Source organism: Drosophila takahashii, chromosome 3R, assembly GCF_030179915.1.
Source record: "Drosophila takahashii strain IR98-3 E-12201 chromosome 3R, DtakHiC1v2, whole genome shotgun sequence".
Lineage (NCBI taxonomy): Eukaryota > Metazoa > Arthropoda > Insecta > Diptera > Drosophilidae > Drosophila > Drosophila takahashii.
Window position 1 is genome coordinate 31960111 of NC_091681.1, and position 24389 is coordinate 31984499.

At 35.7% G+C, this 24389-nt stretch overlaps 1 protein-coding gene across 4 annotated transcripts in view; it reads right to left on the reverse strand.

Moving 5' to 3' along the window:
* Nucleotides 1-24389, reverse strand: part of Fur1 (Furin 1) — a 150300-nt gene that overhangs the window by 95986 nt on the left and 29925 nt on the right. For 2 of the 4 annotated variants that reach the window (XM_017141790.3, XM_070216094.1), the window contains exon 2: nucleotides 7094-7160. The exons of 1 other annotated variant lie outside the window; for it this stretch is intronic. The gene's annotated coding sequence lies outside the window, so the exon portion shown is untranslated. Of the gene's footprint in view, nucleotides 1-7093; nucleotides 7161-15480; nucleotides 15574-24389 lie in introns of all 4 variants that reach the window. One more of the 4 variants, XM_070216093.1, reaches the window with a different exon arrangement.

Below are 24389 nucleotides of genomic sequence, written 5' to 3' on the forward strand. Positions count from 1 at the left end.
GGCATAGGGCGTGGTCAATTAGAGTAAAAGTTGGGTGTAAGTAATACCCAGATTGGGGGATAATAAGGAGTTCACATTTGCGATTTATGTTTCCAGGGAAATAAATTGTTTCTGAGATCTTTTTATTTTTTGTGGAACCATTTCTTTTTTAAAGTCTCTCCAACATCCAACTAATAATGCCTGACCTCAAGGGAACCAGCACGAATGACCCTAAGTTTATGACTGGCACTCACACTTGTTCTTAAAAAATAAATAGGAAAAATAGGAAACGTGTTTTGTGGTTTTTGCTTTATTCTGACCGCTGGCTTACCGCAAAGTAGGTTTATCTCGTGGAAGTACATATATTAATTAAGTCTACATTAATGTTTTCCCCTCTAATAATATTAGCTTTTGTACACTCATAGAAATTTTCCGGTAAAATCGCCCTAAAAACAGGGAAAATCGCCCTAAAACGGGGGTCAATGGCGACTAGGCAACAAATCTAGGGCGATAAAAATAAAACCAAAAAAAAGCAACAAAAAATCAATTAATTTTTCAATGATGGGGGGGGGGGGTGTGGATATTTCCTGGGAACTGGACTAAACACATACACACACACGAACATCGTTTCAGATAATTTGTTTGTTGAATTGTCGCTATACCGGACGATGCTGTTGAGGGTAGGAGGCAGCAGACTTGTATAACCGCCGGTTATAACTGAAAAATCATCTTTGTAATCGAATTAAGGAGATATATATAAGGAGAAAAAACAACTTACTTGAGAAAAACATTAGGTGTCACTACGAGGGTTCGAACCCACGGCCTCTCGAGTTGGAGTCTAACGCTCTAGCGCTACACCACAGTCCCATCGCGGTATGCGACGTACAAACACTGTACACATCTTATTTTCTTGCGGTCTAAGTTATACAAACAAAAAATTGTATTTTTTTGCTGGTGGGATACTTCGGGCCGTTTCCTCGCATGCTTAACATAAATTAGTCTTTAAACTCAGAATTTCCATATGTATTTAGGTTTTTAAGACTACTTTAAATTTAAAATGCGGACGAAAACAAGAAAGGAAGCTAGCTTCGGCCAGCCGAAGCTTAAATACCCTTGCAGATCATTCCTATTAATTAACAAATCGCAAAAATGTTCAATTAATTTCATTAATCTCATTAATTTTCCGATCGTTCCTATGGCAGCTATATGATATAGTCGTCCGATTTTGATCAAATTAAAATTGAAATTCGGAAATATTTAAAAAGAGTCATATCCTAGAGTAGAAGATAATACAATAAAAACGAAAGAAGCTAGAATTTATTTCCTATTACTTTTCCATTAATTTCCCGATCGTTTCTATGGCAGCTATATGATATAGTAGTCCGATTTTTTAAATAATTTATTCGAAATTCAGAAATATTTAAAAAATAACATCCCCAAAAGTAGAAGGTGATATTTCAAAAAACACCGAAGCTAGAATTTTTTTAACGTTTTCTTTTCCGATCTTTCCTATGGGAGCTATATGATATAGTTGTCCGATCCGGTCGGTTCCGACATATATACTACCTGCAATAGAAAGAAGACTTTTGGGAAAGTTTCATCCCGATAGCTCAAAAACTGAGAGACTAGTTTGCGTAGAAACAGACAGACGGTCAGACGGACAGACGGACAGACGGACATGGCTAGATCGACTCGTCTAGTGATGCTGATCAAGAATATATATACTTTATGGGGTCGGAAACGTCTCCTTCACTGCGTTGCAAACTTCTGACTGAAATCATAATACCCTCTGCAAGGGTATAAAAACTAATTAGTAATAAAAACTGTAATAAAAAAAAATAAACAGTGTTGACTCACACAGGAATCGAACCCACGACCTGTATTTTCAAACAGCAAAGCTGAAAGTGCGAGTGCTTAGACCGCTGGGCTACCCATTCTTACTTACTTTTTGACCTGTCAACTACACACACATGTACATAACATGTTTTACATGTATGCATCCATTTATTGCGTCATAAAATTTCGCCCTAAAAAACAGAGCAAATTGGCCTTTTTGGAAAAAGTAACCCTAAAAAATATTTTCAATGGCGATTTTTCGTATATTTAGGGCTAGCCACCCGTATAATAAGAAAATTTTTCGTAGCTTTAGGGCGACCTCGGTTTTAGGGCGACTTTTCTAGTATTTAGGTAAAAATTTCTATGAGTGTAAATATTTTATCTCATAATAAAAAAATATATTTTAAAGTAGTTATTTCAACATATTTCTCTTAGCCTATATACCCCTTCCTTTGCAGAATGGTATTTCCTAACCAAGATATGGCTGTGCATCATTGACTTCACTTGGCCAAGCGCCATTTTGTATTTCATTTTATTTTGTGTGTCATTTAAACCGCATATTCCCTTCGACCGCCACACGTACAAATATATAAGGAGTCCCCAGCACAATACTATATATTATTTATTTGCCCAAGCCACACACATTTGAACTATGAAATAACCACGGGAATGTTTGCCATTTCGTGGTCAATATACGACATGACCCACATGAAGCAATTGCAAGGATGTGGATGTGGATGTGGCGACGGAAGGCAACGGATTGGTCAGGTGTGGTCGGTCGGGTTGTTTGGGCCATGTTTATTTATGCGACTGAGTGTGTGCTCTGTGTCTGACAGCAGCTCAAGGCTGTTCAATTAGTTGGGTGAAAGGATGTGTGTGTAGGTAGGGGGCCAATCGCAAGGATACTTGCATTGTTTGGCCTGAACTTCTCATCTCCTCTGGTCTCGCCCATTGCCCAGCATGATATCAAACATCAATCACCCCCAATTAATTATTCAATTTGGTATTTTTCAGATCCCTGAAAAAAAAGCGCAACAGTTGACAACAAAGATAAGTCACAAAATTGCGGTTTCTTGTTCATTTTTCGGTTTTGTCCATTCTGAAAAAATTTTACCAACACAGATTGGAGGCAAAAGGGACAAGCACAAATCACAAAAGTGAAACAAATTCCGACTGTGTGTTTTGTAATATAAATCAATCATACGACATGTGTGACACATCAAGCGCAAGGCAAATAAAACCAAATATTTGTCTATGGCGAATTTTTGGTAAGAGAAAGGAAGTCTTTTGCATGAATACCTTGTAAAAAAAACCTATTAAAGATTATAAAAGCTAAGATTGTTTTTGAATTTTTCATATTTTGGAATCAATTCAATAGAGACCCTTCGGATAGGCATTATAAAAAAATGTAATTTCCTAAAATTTAGTAGGCAATTTTTTTTTATTTTTGGGAAACTTGTTTAAAATATATATTTTTCTTTTACCTATTTAAAACAAATATATTTTTTTGATTTTATTTTTTTTTTTTTGACTATTTATATGTTTCTATTCTATATATTTAATTCTTTTCTAACCAAAAATTTTTTTTTAATTTACCATTTGGCATTCTTCATGTAAAGTTTACTACTTTCGCCCTCCGATTTAGATACCGTAGAAAAGGGAAAACTATTTGTGAGATAAAAAGCCTTTTTGTGACTGTGTCGACTGACTGTCTCGCCGCCTGACAAACTGCAATGCGATTGCCAGCTCAGCAGATGCGTCCAGTGCAAACACACTCAAACAAACACCACACACACACTCCACCCCCTCACTATCCTTCTTGTGTTCAACCCACTCAAGCCATTCTGTTTCGCTGCTCCGTTCTATTTGCAAGGAAAACATTTATGTAAAGTTTATATTATTAGAATGGCATACTAGAGGGCAGCATTGTGTGTCTCTGTGTCTTTATAACTGCACTTGTGTGTGTCTGTGTTTGTTTTATAACGACTGCCAAACGACATTTGCCAATATGTTTTAAAGAAAATAGAGAATAGAGAATGGAGGGGCAAAAAAGCTGGAGATCGTTAGACGACGACGACGACTGCGTCTTTCAATTTGCTTGTGTGTGCTCTCCTTTTGCCGGCGATTGAATTGGCATTTTAGTTGGGCCAGCTTAGACTGCAGCAGCTACGATGTCCTTTGCAGGACTTTCCAACCAACAAACTCATCGGCATTTGCCAATTTGTGTATGTTGCAGTCACTTTTTTACTTTACCACTGTATCTCCTCTAGGCCCTTTTCTTTAGTGCTTTGGCAGGAGGCAAAGTGCTGACTTGAATATGCATGGGATTGCGGCCAATAAATTATACCTTGATTGCTCGGCAATAACTTTGGCTTTTTCAGTGCGGAGTTGTGAGCATGAAAAATAAACTTTGCAAATGTGTTTTATGAAACTGGATTGGCCAATATAAATTTATGTCCAACAAGTTTTTGATCAGAAAAGTTATTTTCAATAACTTTAAATCAGTAAAGAGATATTTCTATGAATTATGAAGTGTGCTTTAATAATATTTTAAATATTTCCAAGAATTATAAAAAAATTTATAGTAATATTTAAAATATTTCAACGAATTTTTATAAAATTTAAACTGAATAACAATATAAATTTATAGTAATTAAATTTTTTGATAAGAAAAGTTAGTAGCAATAACTTATAATCAGTAAAAAAAATGCTATTATTGGTATTTAAAATATTTCTAAGAATTTTGAAACAAGTTCTAATAATATTTTAAATATATTCAAGAATTATGAAATACATTTTATTATTATTTCCTACGTGTAAGCAAACATTCTATTTCCCCCTTATTTTTCCGCACCAAAGATCACAGTTTTCCCACCGCACTGCAATCTCTATTCATCAGGTCACATCACCATCCAGAAAATCTCTTTTGGGCTCATTTCCATTTACGTGTTATCCCGAAATCTCCATTCACACAGGCGAAGCCCAACGGAACTATCTACAAAATTATTACCATTCAGCCTTCCTGCCCGGATTTCCATAACAAACATCAACGTGGGATCTGGGATCTGCGGATAGTTGTAGCCATTTTGTTTGCTCCTATTTTATTTTTGTTTGGGTTTCGTTTGGCCTGTCCATGGGTCTGGAAAATATATATTGATATGGCCGAAAACAGTGCTCTAGTTTACAGGATGCATAACCGAAAAAAAGGCCGCTCGCACTCCCCTCACTTTGGTTTGGTAATGGTAACAAATCCCCGTTTGTTGGGAACTGGGGACTGGGGGAAAAGCCAGGACTAACGTTACCTGAGTTTGGTTTTTGGTTTGTTTTGGGCCATGCCAGGAAAATATGTGGCCAATTATAGCAAAAGCAGACGTTTTTATGTTACAGGCCCTCCCGCTCGCCGGTCCTTTTTGCACTCTGGTTACAACTAATTTATGACTTCGGGCTAAGAGCTAGGATTTTCCGGTTTCTTTTTCGTCTTTCTCTTTTTTTTGTTATTTTTTCTTCTAATCATTGGCCATAATTCAGTAACTTTACTTCAGGCTATTCAATGTTAGTTTAATGGTTTTAAAATTGCCACAAACAAGAGTATTACGCATACGCATGGTAGGTTTTAAAAATTACAATTTAAGGAATTAAGTTGATGTTGGTTTTATATTTTTCGATTGGCTAAACCAAGAGTAACTCATAGAATTTTCTTGACTTTAAATAAACATTGTCTTTGAGTGGATTTGTTATGTACACAATTCCATCTCAAAATCCATTTTATTATACCCTTGCAGAGGGTATTATGATTTCAGTCAGAAGTTTGCAACGCAGTGAAGGAGACGTTTCCGACCCCATAAAGTATATATATTCTTGATCAGCATCACTAGACGAGTCGATCTAGCCATGTCCGTCTGTCCGTCTGTCCGTCTGACCGTCTGTCCGTCTGTCCGTCTGTCCGTCTGTCCGTCTGTCTGTTTCTACGCAAACTAGTCTCTCAGTTTTTGAGCTATCGGGATGAAACTTTCCCAAAAGTCTTCTTTCTATTGCAGGTAGTATATATGTCGGAACCAACCGGATCGGACAACTATATCTTATAGCTCCCATAGGAAGGATCGGAAAAGAAAACGTTAAAAAAATTCTAGCTTCGGTGTTTTTTGAAATATCACCTTCTACTTTTGGGGATGTTATTTTTTAAATATTTCTGAATTTCGAAATAATTATTTTAAAAATCGGACTACTATATCATATAGCTGCCATAGGAACGATCGGGAAATTAATGGAAAAGTAATAGGAAATAAATTCTAGCTTCTTTCGTTTTTATTGTATTATCTTCTACTCTAGGATATGACTCTTTTTAAATATTTCCGAATTTCAATTTTAATTTGATCAAAATCGGACGACTATATCATATAGCTGTCATAGGAACGATCGGAAAATTAATGAGATTAATGAAATTAATTGAACATTTTTGCGATTTGTTAATTAATAGGAATGATCTGCAAGGGTATTTAAGCTTCGGCTGGCCGAAGCTAGCTTCCTTTCTTGTTATGCAAAGTGTCAGCGTTTATTGTTCCGCTGCCGAAACTTTGTTTACATTTACCATCATTTTCTGGCGGCATCACAGAAATAATTTTTGCTTTACAGTCATCAAGAGATAGTTGAACAAGGCATTTATACGCATTTATCCAAGCCGAAAATGTTCCTCATTGCTTTCGGCCAGCTTAAAATTCAAATCTAATTCCTTACAATTTTCTTTTCTTTTTTCCTCTTCATGGTCTTTTTACAAATATTTGCCTTCAAATGTTGAATAAGAAGGAAATTGCAAGCGGCGAGAACAAGAAAAAATATTTTGACATTTTCCGCTGTTCCTATTTTACTTTTATTCTTTTTCCTTTACTTTACAATCTGACATTGAGATTTTTATCTTTAATGAAATCGTATTTTTAAAAAGAACATCTTCAATAACTTCAATATCAAACATTTATTAAAATAATTTATAAATATTTTTAAAAATCTTCCTTTAAATCATAATTCAAATTATGGTATCTATAAACATTTTCTTCATTTCCATCTCGTCCTGTCATAGACACTCGCATTTGGCTGGGATAAAATCATTTATCATTTGTCATCATTTTGGCTTTTGTTTTCTTGATGTTCTTTCGTGCCATCTTTTCAGCCTGTCCTAAACAAATAACTTTTCGATGGCATTGACTAAAAAGTTATTTCATTCATTTCAACCCAGACATTCTGGCCCAACTCATGCCGCTCTTAAGCATAAATTAAGACTTACTTTTGATGAGGCCAGGCGGTGGCAAAAAAGGAAAGTCCTGGCTAGCACTTCAGACCGAGACTTCAGACTAGAAAATGATTCAGAAAAGAAAATGTGTGTATGAGAAAAAGTTTTCGCATTATGAGGGCAGTTGGTGAAGAGGATGATGATGGGAAAGACAGACTCAATTAGTTTTATTTCAATGAAATGCCAGACTTTTGAGCCCCAAGGCGGCCACTGGAAAATTCCCCTGGCCAAAAGCTCCTTTCCAAATATAGACTAGATTTGTTTCCCTAAAAATTAACGCAAACATTTGATGTTTAATCGTGTGACTGTTGTCAAAGTAGTTGGCACATCATTTTGTGTACTCACAATTTGTTGCCTACTTTTGTGTTGGTTCGTAGTCAGTTTGCGAGAAAACTTTCTGTGCAAGAAAAAGTTTCGGAGGAAAAGTACAAAACTTTAAACGTGAAATCAACCCAACCAAAAATGGCGCAAAGTTCATGCAAAAAACGAAACGAAGTTCGACAAAAAGTCCATTGCAATCGATATAAAGTGAACTGCTGCTGCTGCTCTGATGTAGATTGGAATGGTGTCGATGGAAGTCAAGTCCACAAAGAGACAAGACGTGACAGCAGAAATCGAAAGCCGAAAGCAAATCAAATACACGAGTTGCAGTTTTCACTCTCTCTTTTTTGCCATCCTCTGTCAATATCTAGGGAAAACTGCGCTCGGCAGCCAGGATTTTTCACACCCAATAAGTTGCCAGGCGCTTAGAATTTAAATGCCAAGCATAAACAACAACATCGGATACAACCGAAATCTGCTTATAAAACATGTCACTAGGTCGAATTCTAAATGTTCTTCGACAATAACAAAAATTGTGAGTTTGTGTTTTTAGGAAAAATGATTTGTTGGAAAAATATAAGATTTGATATTAAAATAAAATAATCCTGTTATTTTCCTTGACTGCTTTTCCATGTTACCCATGTGAACCGTATGAAAAATTCTACTAAGTCTATTTGGCTGGCAGGTTTTATCCGCAGCATAAAGTGAAATCCATTGGCCAAAGGTGTTACCCGCAACCACCAAGAAAAGATCTAGGGCCAAAGCAAAAAAGAATGAGACATTCAGACAACCAACAACTCAATGTTGTTGGTTTGGCTTTTTTGCAGAAAAGTATAGCTTTTTTTTAATAACAGAATAAATAAAAGAAAAGCTTGAAATATATTTTTAGATGTATAATTTTTATTATTATTTTTTATTATTTATTATTATTAATTATTGTTATATATTATTATTAACTATTGTTATTTATTATTATTATTAATATTAATTATTGTTATTAATATTATTTTAAATTATTTTTTTAAACCCTTTAATTTAAGTTTATTTCTTAGCTAAAATAAATCCTGCCAACACTGAGCACCCACTAACCCCAAACCCTCTTTTCTACTTTGGCGCATTGTTGACTTTGCCGTCTTGGCCGCCGGTGTATCTGTATCTGTGTCTGTGTCTCTGTCTGTAGGTGTATGTGTGTCAAGTGGTCGGCCCCTTTCTCCGCTTTCTCTTCGCCTGCCAGAGGTGGTGGATGGCATCCATTCATTTGGATCTTCTTGCGGCAGGTCAGAGGCAAATCGTTGAAGTTGGCTCTGTGCGTGGTTAAGTCCTTGTCGATGGGCTTAAATAAACAGAGGAAAGGATGGCAAAGGATGGAAGGATACAGACAAAGTCGGAGACTGTCAGAAATGCGTTTGGCTGCTATCTTTGGAATATGATTTAATTACTGCTAATTGCTGGCTATACTAATTAGTTTGAAAGGCTTTGGCTGCCCCATCAACTAAGTGTCTCCATACTGCCTTTCAGATCAATAATAAGATATGTAATGTGAATGCGTGATGAGCAACTATATGTGATTGGATTCCAAAGGGGGAACTACTAAATCCCAGTTGACAGGTAGTTTCTACAGCTAATTAGCATTTTAAACTTTTAGTTTAAGTAGAGAGAAATACTTAAAATTTGTTCATAAAAATATGTAAAATATTAAAATGTTATTGAAAAGACCTGCTTAAATGTAAGGCTATCAACCAAATACTGTATACAACTTAATGGCCATAAAAATCAAGTAAATCTCCTTTGCAAATGGACCATAAGTCATTTTGCTTTTCCAGATATTTCACAATGCACTTAGCACATTAGCGAGTCCCAAACATGCACATGATGATGTCGGATAAAAATCCAGAAAAGTAACCCCACAATGATGACAGGTGAGAGACACGTACCGTAATCTAATAAATATGACAGTCAGTTTATGTGGCAGAATGTGAGAAAACAATATATATCACCATTAGGTTGAGCTGGAGCTTTCATTAACGGATTTAAGGAAACTAAAACAGGATGTGCGGTAGTACAGTACATATATATAGATATACACGTATCCTGCCGACACTAATACAGTTCTGGTTGCATGCTTGTGGGTGTATTTGTATCATGCACCTGTCATGAAAATATTTGCGCAAAATATTTTAAGCCGCATTTTGACAAAGGACTTGGCCCAAACAACTAGAATCACTCCTGACAGCAGGGACCTCCACGTTCAACGTAAATATGACAGGGATTTGTTATCGGTATAGGTGGTGTACGGGTGGTATGTGTGGCTTTCGTTTGCCTGGATCTATATTTCCTATATATATTTTCCACCTGTGCCATTGTATAAACAAATAACCGAAGCTCGACTAAACGGATTATAGAGCAAAGTGTTCACGGGATGCCAATAGGAATTTTCAAAATTTTTGCGGTCTACTTTCGCGGGTTCGGCTGTGTTTTGGCCGGGGAATTTGGGTGAGAGCAGGTAATGCACGGGTAAATGCAAACTAATTGCAGTTTGCGGTGAACATGGTTTAAAGGGTTATTAGATTACAACATGAAAGGCATATCTATTATTAAACCTAATTAAATCAGCGAAATAATAAATGACGGATATCAAATAAAATCAATACAATCCCTACGCCTACGTGTGTTAAATTTAATAATTCATTGGCGCTTAAAGCCGCTAGGTGGCGCTGTTTACTACTTGCATATCTTCATCTCCCTCGCACTTCCTTTAGCTGAAGAAGTTACATCCCAACTGACCACTTATTTATCCAAAAATTTTAAATAAAAAACAAAAAACTTAAAAAACCAAACTTTTAAACCACCAATATTTTACGATAATCAATACATCCTCCGTAAATGCTCATTATTGTTTAGCTTTACAAGCAACCCCTAAAATCCGGTAAAAAGTTCTTTCAACTTTGACCTAATTCAAGCGAAAGTAAACGGCCCTCAGGCCAATCCTTACGCCCCTCAAAAGCTGACCCATCAAAACGAGACCCGCAAATTTAAAACCACCAGAAACCAACCTCAAGGGGTAAATGCGCAATTGACAAGCAAATTGACAATTCACTTAATTCCGGGCGACAACAAAAGTGGAGAATAATTCTTAAACATTAAACCGACGACTGCAGTTGACAGACGACGGACAGCAGACGGGGTTCAGAAATTGCACCCACAAAATTCCCCTGAGCAGAGGATTAAAGGGTTGTTCCAGTTCCTTCTCATGAATAATGCAAAACCGCAAAAGCCAAAACAAGCAAAAACAATTAAGTGGGCTTGCCCCGGGTGGTTATTTGATTTGTTGTTGTTGATTTTTCCGTTCTTGTTTTTTTTTTGCGTGTCCCAATAATTATATGATTGACAAGCGATTGAGTTTTTGTCCCAAAAGCCTGCAAGGCAATTTAATAGCAAGTGATGGCGCCACGCCCCAAAGAGATAATGCAATCCCAATCCCAGAGAACCCAGTTAGGTGGGTCAAATGTCAGTGGTTGTGGTTGGGTGGATGGATGGGCGGATGACTGCAATGGGTGGTGTCTGTCATGTGGCGGGAGTGTCTGTTGCCTTTGGTAATTACGCTCACACATATCCACATGCATGCTAATTTCAACTGGCCCCGGAATCCGTCACAAAACCCGGTTTCTGGTCGAGTCTACAATGCCGAATGAGATTTTTGTGCAATGCCCTGTGTCTATCAAATCCATCACACAGAGGAAAAAAGAACAGTACAATTTCAATGTAATACAAGTGATGTTGACGGGGATTACCTTTTATTATTATCCTTAGATATAAATTATTTTGTGTGTGTTAAAATCACAAAATAAAATATCGATTGAATAAGGTAAAATGTAATCCTAATTTTGAATTGGTATTGATTAATACATCCAATCATATTTACATGGAAAATATTCTAAAAAATAATTAGAATTATTATGAACTAAGAATATTTTGTATTAACATTTTACAACGTTTTTTCTGCACTTTTTAGGACAGGACAGGGATTGAAAGTTGTTGGGTGAACTGCATTGAAATTGGAATGGCACGCATTATTTTTCATATGCCTGCCTGTGGGATAAATCTGTGGCTAGCCTTGGTCTTCCTCTCATTTCGGGCTTTTATTTTTGGCTTTTCCCTGTTGGTTTCATCTGTTTGCGGCTTTTATGTGAAATTGCCTTTTCTGACTGTTTAAGGGCGACAGGAGTTTTTCGTTGGTTTTGTAAGTGGGGAGAAAATGAACCACAATTATGATTTATTTTTGCGGCAAACTAAGAGTTTTTCCTAGATTATCATAATTAATATTCTAGAGTTAGGTAATGCAATGAGTTCACCATAGAGTTCTTTTTCTTTTATTTTTCTTCTGATTAAAGCCATATTAACACCTAACGTAAAGGGCTTTAATTTATATTTCCAGTTACAACTACTGAGGTGACCCCAATTTCCCAGTGCTTAGTATGCAAAACCATTTGCCAACAATTAAACTTCAACGAGTTTATCAAATTTTGACTCACAAAATAGCAGGGCTCGAAATCACAAGTCAAGTCAATTGTCCTAATTAAATATTCGGACCGAATGCCGTAGAGATAGAAATGTTTTTCACCTCCTTGTTCAGGCAGAAATGGATTTTGGCTTGGCATCGATTTGACAAGCATCCCAGATGACAATTCAGACACATCGAGGTCTGCTCATTTGTGCAGCAAAATCAGTGCAGGATAGATTTCAATGGAAATTTTCCACATTTTCTTCACCCTCTCCCTCTCTCTCTCACCTGACAGTTTGCGGTGGATTGGGCAAAAATCGAATCGAATTGAACCGAAGGCTCTAGCTTTTCCAAAGCAATTGAAAATTATGCTGCAGCAGAGAACTTGAACAGGACTTAGAACTCAAGAGTGTTGGAGAAGATGCCGTTTCACATGCTCGTTTCAGAGCGTTTTCAAAGCAAAAAAAAAATGGGGGAAAAGAAAAAGCTGAGGAAATGGGTGAAAATCTAACAAAAACAGGTCATATGGAAATAGGTTCAAACTGATGTTTATTAATGTGGAAGTTTTTGCCTTTAAAGTAGGAGATTTTGATAGAGGGTAAAGCATCAATGAATATTTTTCAGTATTTATGATCCCAAGCCTATAAAACTTTGGTTAGTCTAGGTATAATTAGTACTGCAGAAAAAGAAAATTGAATGTGATGTTCCACATTATTTTATATTTTTAATTATAGAAGAATATTTTTAAAAAAATATTCTCATTTTAATGGAATTTTTTAGGGATCAGAAAATTATTTTATGACAAGTTAGTATGCACTCGTTCTCTCTGTAGACAGTAATGTCTGTTATTAGTCAGCCTGTAGTAAAAGATCAAAGCTCACTCGTGAGCAGCTGGCTTCCACTCCGCACACTCATCACTCACTCCACTCAAAATGCAAACTTCAAAAGCGATCTCTTGGGGCCTCAATCTTCGGCATCGCTGGTCGCTGCCTTGGGGCTGCTTTAATTATACTTAAACATTTCAAGTTACACAATTCAATTGACTGGGCCCCAACAGACTTGGGCTGACCTTTCGGTTGAGTTGGTTGTGGCTAAAGATACAGCTATATGAGCATTTTCATCTTAGTGTTGACATTGAAAAGTGCTTCATGGTCCGTTCACTTCTTGAGACACTTAATTGGTGTCTTCTGTTTGTTGGTCTGCCTGCCCCTCTGAAGCGCATCGAATGTAAATTGAAATTATATATGTAGACCGGAATCTATCTCAATTGCTAAAAATATAACAACAAACTTGACCTTGGCAAAGGCTTCGAGTGCTCAAAAATGGGTTTGAAGATTTCTGCAAATGATTGTTGTCGAGTGGCTCGTGGCTCAAGCGGAAGTTAGCTTTGTTTCTATATTTATATCCATTATTTTGCGTCATACCGAGTGAGTTTCTGTCATGACAAGATATTATCAAGCAGAAGATTTAGCTAAAATTTAATAAATGCTACGTAGTCTTCAAACACTCAACACAATTTATTTGGCTATCAAGTGGGCGATCTACTTCAAGGCTGCTAATCGAATTAACTTTGATTTATTGCTTGTTGACTAAAGAATAAATGTATTTCACTCGAGTGTGGCCGCTTGAAATGAGCTCCAAATATTTATTTATATTTATTTATTAGTATTTATTTATATGGAAAGCCCCATAGGAAATTCCAAGAAATAAAAATATTTCATATGAAGTTGAGTTATTAAAATTCATTTATATTATTTTGTGAACTTGATGTTTTTTTCTTTATAACTTTTGTGATTCATTGGGGAAATTTGTATAACGTGGCTCTTTTATATTATATACATTTTTAAGCAGCACAAAATCATTCTGAAACTTCACTTTATATTATGTTTAACTATTAATTTAAGCAGAATATTTCACAACAAACTATAAACAAACCGATAGAAACAGTTAACATACCAATTGCACACAATTGCACTGAAATTATAGCTCGCTCTTGAAAAAGTTGAACCGGCTAAGCACAAGGTCTAAACACAACTGAGCTGTTTGAGAACGTGTTTAGCTTATCACTTAGCTGAGGGAATTTCTCTCCGCAATTTCGAGGGGAAACGCGAGCGGTCGAAATAAACACAGAATTTCAAGTAATTGCTGATAATCAATTGTACCCGCCTTTATAATAATGACGAGGGGATGAAATTAATGCAATGCGCTCGTGTAAATGTAAAAAATGCTTTTCAAAATTAAAATCAACATTTAATGACAGGTAATAAAATTCAGAACAAAACAGTGCAATTACTGAGCGCACACAAAAATTGAATCGGATGCAGCTATAACAGCTGGGAATTTTACAAGTTATATATAAGTTGATATATAGAAAATATATACTCTGCCTTATCTGTTTGCTTTTGGGATTTACAATGACAGAGGGTAAGGTGGAACAGGTCGAAATGATAAGCCCGGAGAGATTCTGTTCTATCAGTACTCTCCACATGCAAAGAAATTATAAATTATATAATAAAAAAAATTATATTATAATTGTTATTATGGAAAACGGTATGCATGGGTTTACTGAACTTTTTCTTGACATGCAAGCGAGTGCGGTAATCGGAGCAATTAACAGATACAAGATACAAACTACAGATACGCAGATACACGGGCTTTGCCCAACGAATTTACACAGTGCTAATGAAAAGCAATCTAAAAGCTGAATTCGAATTTCAGCTATGGATTGCTGCACCGGAAAAAATATCGCAATCAAAACTAAGTTCAAGAAAGTTTATTTTACCCTTTCTAGGCAAAAACTGCATTTCCAAAAAACGTGAATTTAATATTACCTTAAATATCAATCACGTTCTAATTTTATAACAAACTCTTCTGGTAATCTAAGTGGATTAAAAGTACGCAAATTACGATTTTTAAAACTATTTAATTTTTTTTTATTTTTCAAAATATTTTTTCTGTGTAATACCGCTTTTTACATCGATGTTTACCGAGATGTCGACGCCCGACTTCTTCCCTAATGAACCTGGATAGGCTTTGATTTTCTAGAGCAATTCAATTAACAGTTTTCCCACTCTGACAGTTGCCCGTTTTGCAGGTTCGTCTACAGTTATGTGCGCTCAATTGAACGCTAATCGAAATATTTATCATTTGCCTCCTTTTTCCTGCTAGAAAATCTCTCGAACACGAAGTGCGGCTTAGATTTTTGTAGTAATTACCATTGGGAAACCCAATTGGGTGGCGATGAGAGCTGGGCTAAAAATTATCACGAAGCCACTAAGCACTTTTGAGCGTGACTATAGCACAACATTTGGTTACAGCTGCAAATGCATCTCCATTAAAAATAATTAATAAATATTCTAAGTGCTCTCTGCTCCAAATATGAGAGACGCTCACTTGAGGTTTGGATTTATATAACTCACTTTTGATAAAATATTTTTAATGAAATATTTGCAAAAATAATTCCCCAATGATTTTACATGTGTGAAGAAATATATACCCTAGGCAGTTTAAATATTTCAAAAAATATTAAAATCTCCCTTTGCTAAAAAATTGTACTTACACTTTTAAATATGGTTATAGAAAGTACATATTTTCAGCTTTTGTCTTATTTTTCGCCTGTATTATCTGATATCTTCACTCTAATTTTGTTTACCTGCAAAGAGAGATAGTAGAGCGTTAAGTGATTTTAAATTTATTAACTGACGCGTTATAAGCAGTTGACGAAATTTCAAATTCAAATTTAACAAGCAATTAATACGGATTGCTGGTAAAATTCGTATCTATTCAATTAGAGGCTTGGTAAATATGAATTTAATAGAATTGCATATGAATTGTGAATGTAACATTTCATGAATTATAAATGCTCATTAGGCACACTTGAAGATGGGACATTAAACACACATATTGAGAGTGTGCAACAACCAAACAACAAGCATGATGATTATGATGTTGCTTTGTTAGTCGTCTTGCCAAATGAAGAGGGTTTGGTTCGAAATAGCATATGCTAATGACAAGAAGAGCTGGACTAAGAACTAAATCCGACAAACTCCCTAAAATTATGATTTCCAGATACAGCCAAGCCAGGGAGATGCCAATTCAAAGGGCAAAACAGTTTGACTGCTAGTTGTGCTTCTATTTGGCTTCAGTCCAAAATTTCAATTAGGCTGAGTAGTGCCAGGGGTTCGAGTTGCCTGCAAGTGCTTACGAATGTTAATTACGCAATTGACTTGACAAGCGGCAGGAGCAACAACAACAACCAATATCTATCTAAATGTGCAATGTTTGTATGTTGACTTACATAATTGTGCTGAACCTGCCTACGGCAAGTCCTTACTTTCTATATAATTGTAAGTAAGTAAGGCTTTGAGAACCTGTAGCCTTGGTCTTAGCGTAATTAAAAAATTCTTCATTCAGTTTGAACTTATTTACATGCAAATTAGTTTCTTTTGTTTTGTTTTCGCGCTTTTATTCGCAGCATATTTTATTTCTATTTATTCTTGAATTAGATTTTCTCAAAGTTGCAACCCTCAAAAGATTCGTTTGTGGAATTATTTTTATTGTGGGGTATTACAATTGCAACTCAATTTTATTGGCTGAATAACCTATATATCAAACAGAAACGTGCCATGCCAGTAATGTTCATGGAATGTGTAATTACAAATACCAGTTGCAAAAGTGACTTTTAAGAGTAAATACTAACGTGAACTAGAAATTCCCTCAAAATAAGTTAAACATTGTATTTAGAAATTGCATATGCAGTTTGCGTATAAAAGGGAATGTATTCGTTAAGATCAACAAGCGGTCTCATCATTATTTACTATTAAAGTTTCAAGATTACTAGGAATTAATTAAAATAAATATGTGCCCATTTAACAGAATTCTTGTTTACGAACTTATTTATAGAGCCAATAATCTGATGATGATGCGAGAAAGAGTCAGAAAGCTTAAAGCACTTATCTTATCAGCAGTTTAATATTTTGTATTAATTAATAATTATATTTTTATTAGGAATAAAATATAAACCAAGTTGACCCATGTTATGTCATACATTTAAAACATTTTTATTTTATAAGTTTATTTTCCGATTTTTGCGGTCTATAGATGTAAAAAGTAAATCAGAAATAATCTGTCACTATTTTCCCATTTGGACTTGGACATGTAAAAATCATAAAGCGTGAAATATTTAGCCTGGCATTGCCACGCCCCCGATGGGCAGGCGGCTTTAGGCAGCTGAGTTGTTGCATTTCATATTGGTTTTCAAATACAGGCCAGTAGCATTGTGGTAGAATATGGGACTTAAAATTCCAGCATAAATCTCTACCTATGCAAATGCATTCGCATTTATTTACGTTCATACATATATTCCATGCAAAAGCGATTCCATCAAACCCATTTCGATTTTATTAAAGTTCTAATTTGCGGTCATCGAGGTGGCAAAGCTTTATGAAAATCGGTTTACGTTCACGCTGTTAATATGGAATTGATAAATAAAATTATTGAAGCATGAAACAAGTATTTCTAATGAACTTTGGCAATTTTGGGCTTTCAATGGTACAAGGAAATATATTCGATGTTTTATATATATATTTGTATAAAAACTATTCGTATAAAATTTCTAATGTATTTGGGTGCGATTCCCAATGGATTCACTCCATTTTATTTTATACTTTTGAATTCCAAAAACCAAAATTCCCCAAGGGCAAATTAAAACTATGTGGTCGAAAATATTTTGCGATTACTCTAAGGAACAGTTTTCATTTTCAAATATGGTCCCCAAATGGGTAACTTTTATTTAAAGCTCTTTCTGAGAGGTCCCTTGACCCTAACCGACTTTTACTTTGTGTTTTGTTTTTATAATTTGTAAAATCGTCATATACGAAAGTTTAGTTTCATTTGTGGTCATTAAAAAACATTCAAAAGCTTTTGCAATGCAGTAAAGTCAAGGGGTTAAATGTGTGCTAAGTGTTAATAACTTTGTATGTTGGGGTCTCCTCTAAAAAACCACAAAATGTTGATGCCATGACAATTGTTGTTTGAGGGATGTCAAAAGTTGAAGGGTTTTTTAATTAAGTTGTTGTTTGGCATTTCGTTCCGAGCAAAAATTTAACAGCCTTGGGAATAGTTTAACTTTGTATACATATTTAAAGTCAACATTAAATCAACTCTGACTTTAAATGTTATTTTAAAGTTTCGCAATAAACGAAATTTATCTCGACATTTTGTTATTTAGACGATCATTAAGTTTCTCCAACTTTTTCGTTGAGCAAATCATCGAGCAAATCTTTATGAAAACCAAACCCTTTTACAGTTCATTCAACTATCTGCCAGCCCTTAACTTTCCGAGTCCTAAGCCGACACAATGCACAAAATCCAAAAAGCCAGAAATTCCCCGTCGCTGCCTCCCCAAATCAGATTTCATGCTAACAACTTCCGGCTTGCCACCAGACAAAAAAAAACACAAAAACAAAAAAAAAAAAAAAAAAAAGGGAGGGCTGTAAAACAAAAACATAAAAAGCCAACAAGAAAAATGGCAAACTTTACTGGAAAGGGCACTGGGCATTCGGGGGGATGGGGGAAAAACTTCTGTTGCAGCTATAAAATAGACTTTGGCTATGAATTCCACTCGGCCCGCATATAAAATTTAACGCGCCAGCCACAAGTCTCTCTCTTTAAAATGTATAGCTGTTGTTGCCGTTTTAATTGTGAAACTTTTGTCATGCAACTTGCATATCTGCACAGCAGGAAAGCCTCCCAAAAAAAAAGGAAAAGATTTATATATATAATGGCAAACTAGCTGCGAGCCAGGATGAAAGGACGAGACGGATGGCCAATGGCCAATGGTCGACGACAAGTGCAACTTGTTCGGCACTTTCCCCGGCTTTTTGTTTTATTTATTTATGCCTCGTTGCTCCGCCATTCAGGGTCCTTCATCAAGTCCACTTCCCCCTTACATTCCCTTCCCTTTATATATAAATAATCTACCGCATTTTGCTCCTACGAACGTCGGAACTCCCTTTTTCTTTCTTTGCAATACCCTTCTGCCCGGGAGAGCTTATCAAACAATCATTAGCTGGCCAAAAGCAGAGGAAAAGTTGCTTGATTTTGTTAGTAATTACACTCTGTAGTGGGGGAATCTACAGAATAGTACAGAATCTGGTGTCATCAGGATGAAGTTTATCAATTTAAAAGCCCAACTAGTTTAGTTCTTTGTCAACTTCAAGAGAAGAAAACAAGTAAAGCATTTTGAAGATCTTTTCTTTATATAAACTCCAACAAAGCAAATCCGATAAGCATTTATTTCTGTACTCCTTTCCTTATAACTGTGAGTTTATACGTAAATAAATATCTTTTCTTTTAACGGTCAGTTTTATTTGTTTAATATTTATGGTTATTGTTCTAAATATTATCACCGAATCGGAATCTATTTCCTGACACATTAACATTAATTAAACAACCAATTTTTAGCAAATTATCTTTCCCTAATTACCTTTACCTTGAGTTCCCTCAGACCTTATCAAGATAGTTTCACGAGAAACCCTCATCAATTCTTTGTTTTCATGAATTTTTAATTTACAACTCCATTTTTAAGTGCCGCACACATTTAATTTTACTATTTGATTTGTCGGTAGCCTTCACACACAGATTTTAATTTAGTTTATCTCAGGCAGGCACAAATTGCATTTGAAATTTTATTTCGGGTCAATTTTCATTAGGCAGCAATTATAAATTGCTTGCGTTTTGTTTTTGTTGACAATTAAAAATTGATCGTCATAAATTTGTGAATTCGAAATTTGGTCATTTTGTGGACTTTTTAATTGTCCAATATAATCTGTGTGAATCTGTTTAAACCTATCGGGGGGCAAGTCAAGGCAAACACATTCATTTATTTGTTTTATCAGTATTATTTTACAAATTTTTATTGTATTGTTTTTGCGGTTCCGCAATCGACACTGTGAAATAGTGATTTAATTAGCAAATAATTATGCGTGCAGTTGCGCGTAATTTGTAGTAAACAATGTCATTTCCTATTTGCATTATTTTCCAATAAAGGCAATCGACGCTAAAATGTCCTTTTGCAATTTGTTTAATTGTGGAATTTGAACTAGTTGAATATGTATGTACCTAAATAAATAATATTAAAATCCCTAGATATGCCTTTCCCTTCTTGAACCTGTTTTCTAAACCCTTTCCATTATGTATACCGAATTAAATTTCTTTTCAATTACCCGACACTTTTCGGGGCAACAGGCTCATCTCTCAGACAATTTAACTCGAAAGCTCGGGGAAAAACCCTCGGGGGCGAACAAAGAAAATGCGAAACGAGAACTTTTGGCCAAATCCTTATGAACATTAATAATCATTAGTATACACTGTATAACATGTCCTTCATAATGTGTATGCGCAAAAAACTTTCATGTTATTCGCCTTGATGTTTTCCCGTTGTAGTCCTTGGGTTTTTGGTTGTGGGCCATTTTACAATTTGTCAAATTCACTCAACTGTATGACTAGAAATATGAAACAGAAGCAAAAACCCGAAAAAGGCGTATAAAGAATGGTGAGTGGAGCACTGAGTATTGGATACCCAGGCTAAAGGGCTAAATCCACTAGGAACGAGAAAGGAAAAACGGGTTCAACATGAAATTGCACATTTTTCACATAATTTTCGTGATTTTTTATTTACGGTTTTTTCTCTTTTTCGGTTACACTAAACGGCAGAATTCGGGTCGTTTCTTCTCTGTTTGGCGTGAAATATGCGTTCTGCGGTTGGGTCCCCAAAACATCGTTAATTTGATTTGGTTTTTCCTGTTGTTTAGCCCAACCCATATCAAGGGTTTTTTATGCGACTACTGTTTTTTTTTTTGTTTTGATTCAAAGATTACATTACTTTTGCGGCCATAAGATTTATGTTTCTCATTGTTTGGCTATTATTTCCATTTCTGTTGTAGCAAATGAAATGAAAGACATTAATAAATAAACTCCCTTTAAAATATTTCTAAAAATATTTAACTTTATAACACTAATAACATTATTTGGATAATTCTGAAACTTAAGCTTTGAAATTTAACCAGTAAATGGAATGCATCTTCCATCCCAGCTGGGTAATGCATTTTACCATAGCCAAAACTTTAGGTAAAACTTTATTTTCGGTCTGTTAATGGCACTGGAGTACCTGCAATGCGCTCGCCACTCAGCAACTGGATCAACTTGGTTCTGCTTTGGTTAATTAATACCAGCAGTTGGGGCGGCGGGGGGCAAAACTATGCAATTGAAACGATGCAAACTTTTCGATTGCACTCAACTCGGCTGAAAGGCACTCTCAAGTATCTCAGAGATACATCTCGGCGGCCTTTGATGCTGTTGCAAAAGGGTTAACCAACCGTAACGTACGGAAAACTGGGAGGGGGAAATCAAGTTCCCAATTGACACACCACTTCTTCCCATAACGGTTCCATAATAATTAGAATAATTACCAAACAACACACACTGAATACAAACAAAACTTCTACGGCAAGAAAACAAACCAAACACGGAGGACCTACCCCAAAAAAAAGAGAAAAGGGAGTGGGTGTCAAGAGGGTGTGAGTTAAGTAAATAATTGCACAAAAGAAATTGCCGCATTCCAGTACGAGTTCCCCCAAAATCGAGAATCTCACTCAATGCAACAATTTAATAAAAGAGGGGAAAAAAAATAAAGAGAGAAAAGAAATTTCATATTACAAGAACTTGACAATTGGCTGCATCTGTATGTTTTTGGTACACTGAGAGAAATAGCAAAAAATAATAATAAGAACAAAAATTATATTCAAAAAGATGATTCTAGCAGATACCTAGATTCAAAATGTATTAAAATACTTAGTAAAATTCTGATTTTAATTTAAAGAAAGTACAAATCTATAAAAAGAAATTTTATTCGGAAATTGGCAATTAAGTTCTGCATTTTAAAACTCGATTTGGTTCAGTGTTTGTGATATCTCAGCCAAGAGGTGAATTGGGGCCTTGGCTGCCGTTTATGGTGCAAATGACAAGTCTATGTACAAACTGTCGGCATGTAATCAACATTAATGTTGGCCTGGCTGCGAGCAGTAGTTGCCAGGCGAATGAATGAATCACTTTGTCCACGACTCGAACCCATTACACTTCCACACACGCTGAGCGAAAGAGATGGCCTGCGGGACCGCGAGGGAGACGGAATAAACATGTGCAGCTGCCGTCGCCGCCACAACAGCAACATCAACATCAGCATCAGCGGCAGAAGCAACATGATCCGATGCTCATCACTAGCTACAATATTACAAACACGCTCTCGATGCCATCCACAGTGGGAAGAAATTTAATAAATAAAGCTAATCAATTATTGTTAGCTTAAAATAAAAATATCTTTATATAAAACTTACTCTAAATATCTACGAATCAACGTGAAATTCTGACTTAATTTATGTTTATCTCCATTCTTTTTTTTAGTATTAAATAAAGTAGTAAATAGTAAAGAATTTGTTTCATTTTTTTAGCCCTGAATATCCGTTCAATAAATATATTTATAATTTTAAAAATTATATTTCGAAACAGTGAAGATTAAAATAAGATTTTAGCTATCTGAAATTTTTTTATTTAATCGGTATATATTTTTTTAATATTTGTTTTTCCCAATTTAAATAAATATGTATCTCTTGCAATAATTTTTTTGAACATTTTAAATCGGTAAATATCTCTATAACTTTTATAAAAGTTCATTCAGGACATTAATCATATTTTGGTAAATATTTTAATCTCTGTGGCTAATTACAATGATTAATGCCACGATGTAAGCCACTGTTGGTGGGCCTGCGGCCACAGTGTTCAGTACGCAGTACTCAGTCGTCTGGTGATGCAGCTGATGCTGTTGCAGTTGCAGTTACTCTATGCTCTGCATCCACTCACTCCGCCTGGGGCTCCGGCTCCGCACCCACTGACGCCAGCAGGCACTTGTCTGGCTGACATTAATAAATCGCTTTTATAGCATCCAGAAGAGGCTCAGGGGCTGTCTGCGGAAAAAACCAAAACTGCAGCTGAACCGTCGCGCCGCGGACTGCAATTATCCCACTATCTTTCTCTTTTCACTTTCTCCATCCAACATATATGTGTGTGTGTGTGCTGTATCTGTGTAGTTTCCTCCTTTTTGTTTGTTCTAAGCGTGGGGCTCCGCTTTATTAATTCCACATCAATGCCGGCGCTTGGTTCCACAGTTCAATGGGTTCGGTGGATTTGCCGGCTCCTCTATCCATCTCTTTCACTTTTTCTGTGCCCATCTCTTTCACATGCTGCTGCTACTATATTTGATTTTACCCCTTTTTTGTTTTTGGTTGGATGACCCAAAAAGAAAACAAAAACAAATGCCTTTACAGGCTAAAAGATGCAGTCTAACTGCTGCTTTGTTTACAGTGTGCACCCACACAGTGCGTTTTATCGAACGCAACATCGATTTAACACACAGTGGTGGACCATAAAAACGATGCCAGTCAATTGATATTGAAGGTCTGACCATGAATTTGGGATTATTTAATTTGTTTTTATTTTGGTACTCGAAACGCGCTAGCACATTAAACAATTTAGATGCTACAATAATGATAAGTATATTTTTACTAACAGGAAATGTTATAATTGAAGTGATTAAAAGGAATATAAACAAATCAAGTTGACTAATAAATTATTTGGTATTAAAATCAGATCCATTAACTTGGATTTGTTTTTAATTTCCATTCTGCTCTACTCCGCATGATCAATTTTCCAATCACGAGTGTGGCTACTTGAAAATTCTATTTATATGAAATATTATATGCAAATTGCATGCATCAAGTCTGAATATCCGTAGAATATCCGTAGAATGCTTAGCACTTGCCTTCGCACTGGAAAACGACGAACAAACAAAACAGTCGCTCCTTGGGGAACCAGCTTGGCTTTTCATTAATCTCCAAGGCGGCGTCGCATTGTGGAATATATTAAATTGGGAGCACACATTAACATTTAAATTTGTTTTCAATTTTGTTATCCAAGAAATGGGTGTGTAGTGAGTTTTGTGGGCCTTGTCTGATGTATAATAGATTGTCCGACGCTTTGGACTTGAACTACATATTTTTAGCACCTCCAGAGACCAGCAACCAAAAACTTATCTTTTGTGTGTTTGTTATGGAAATTAGTTAGGCACTCTTCGAGTTTGAAGAGGCAGCAGCCAGCCACCGTTTAGCTTTTTGGGATCACTTCATTCTTGGGACTTTCAAAACGCATAAATCCCAGACCTTCGTAATCGATTCGGGTGAAGTGTGTTTTGTCTGCTCCCTAAGACGGTGTCATAAATATGTAAGCTCTTGTGTATTCTTCATATAATTTGGTTAAAGAGCTGCGTGGGAAGAACACAAGTTATTGCCAGAAATATAATTTAATTTTTGAAAATCTCTCAAATGGGTTGCTAAAATTTTTTGAATTAATTTAAAA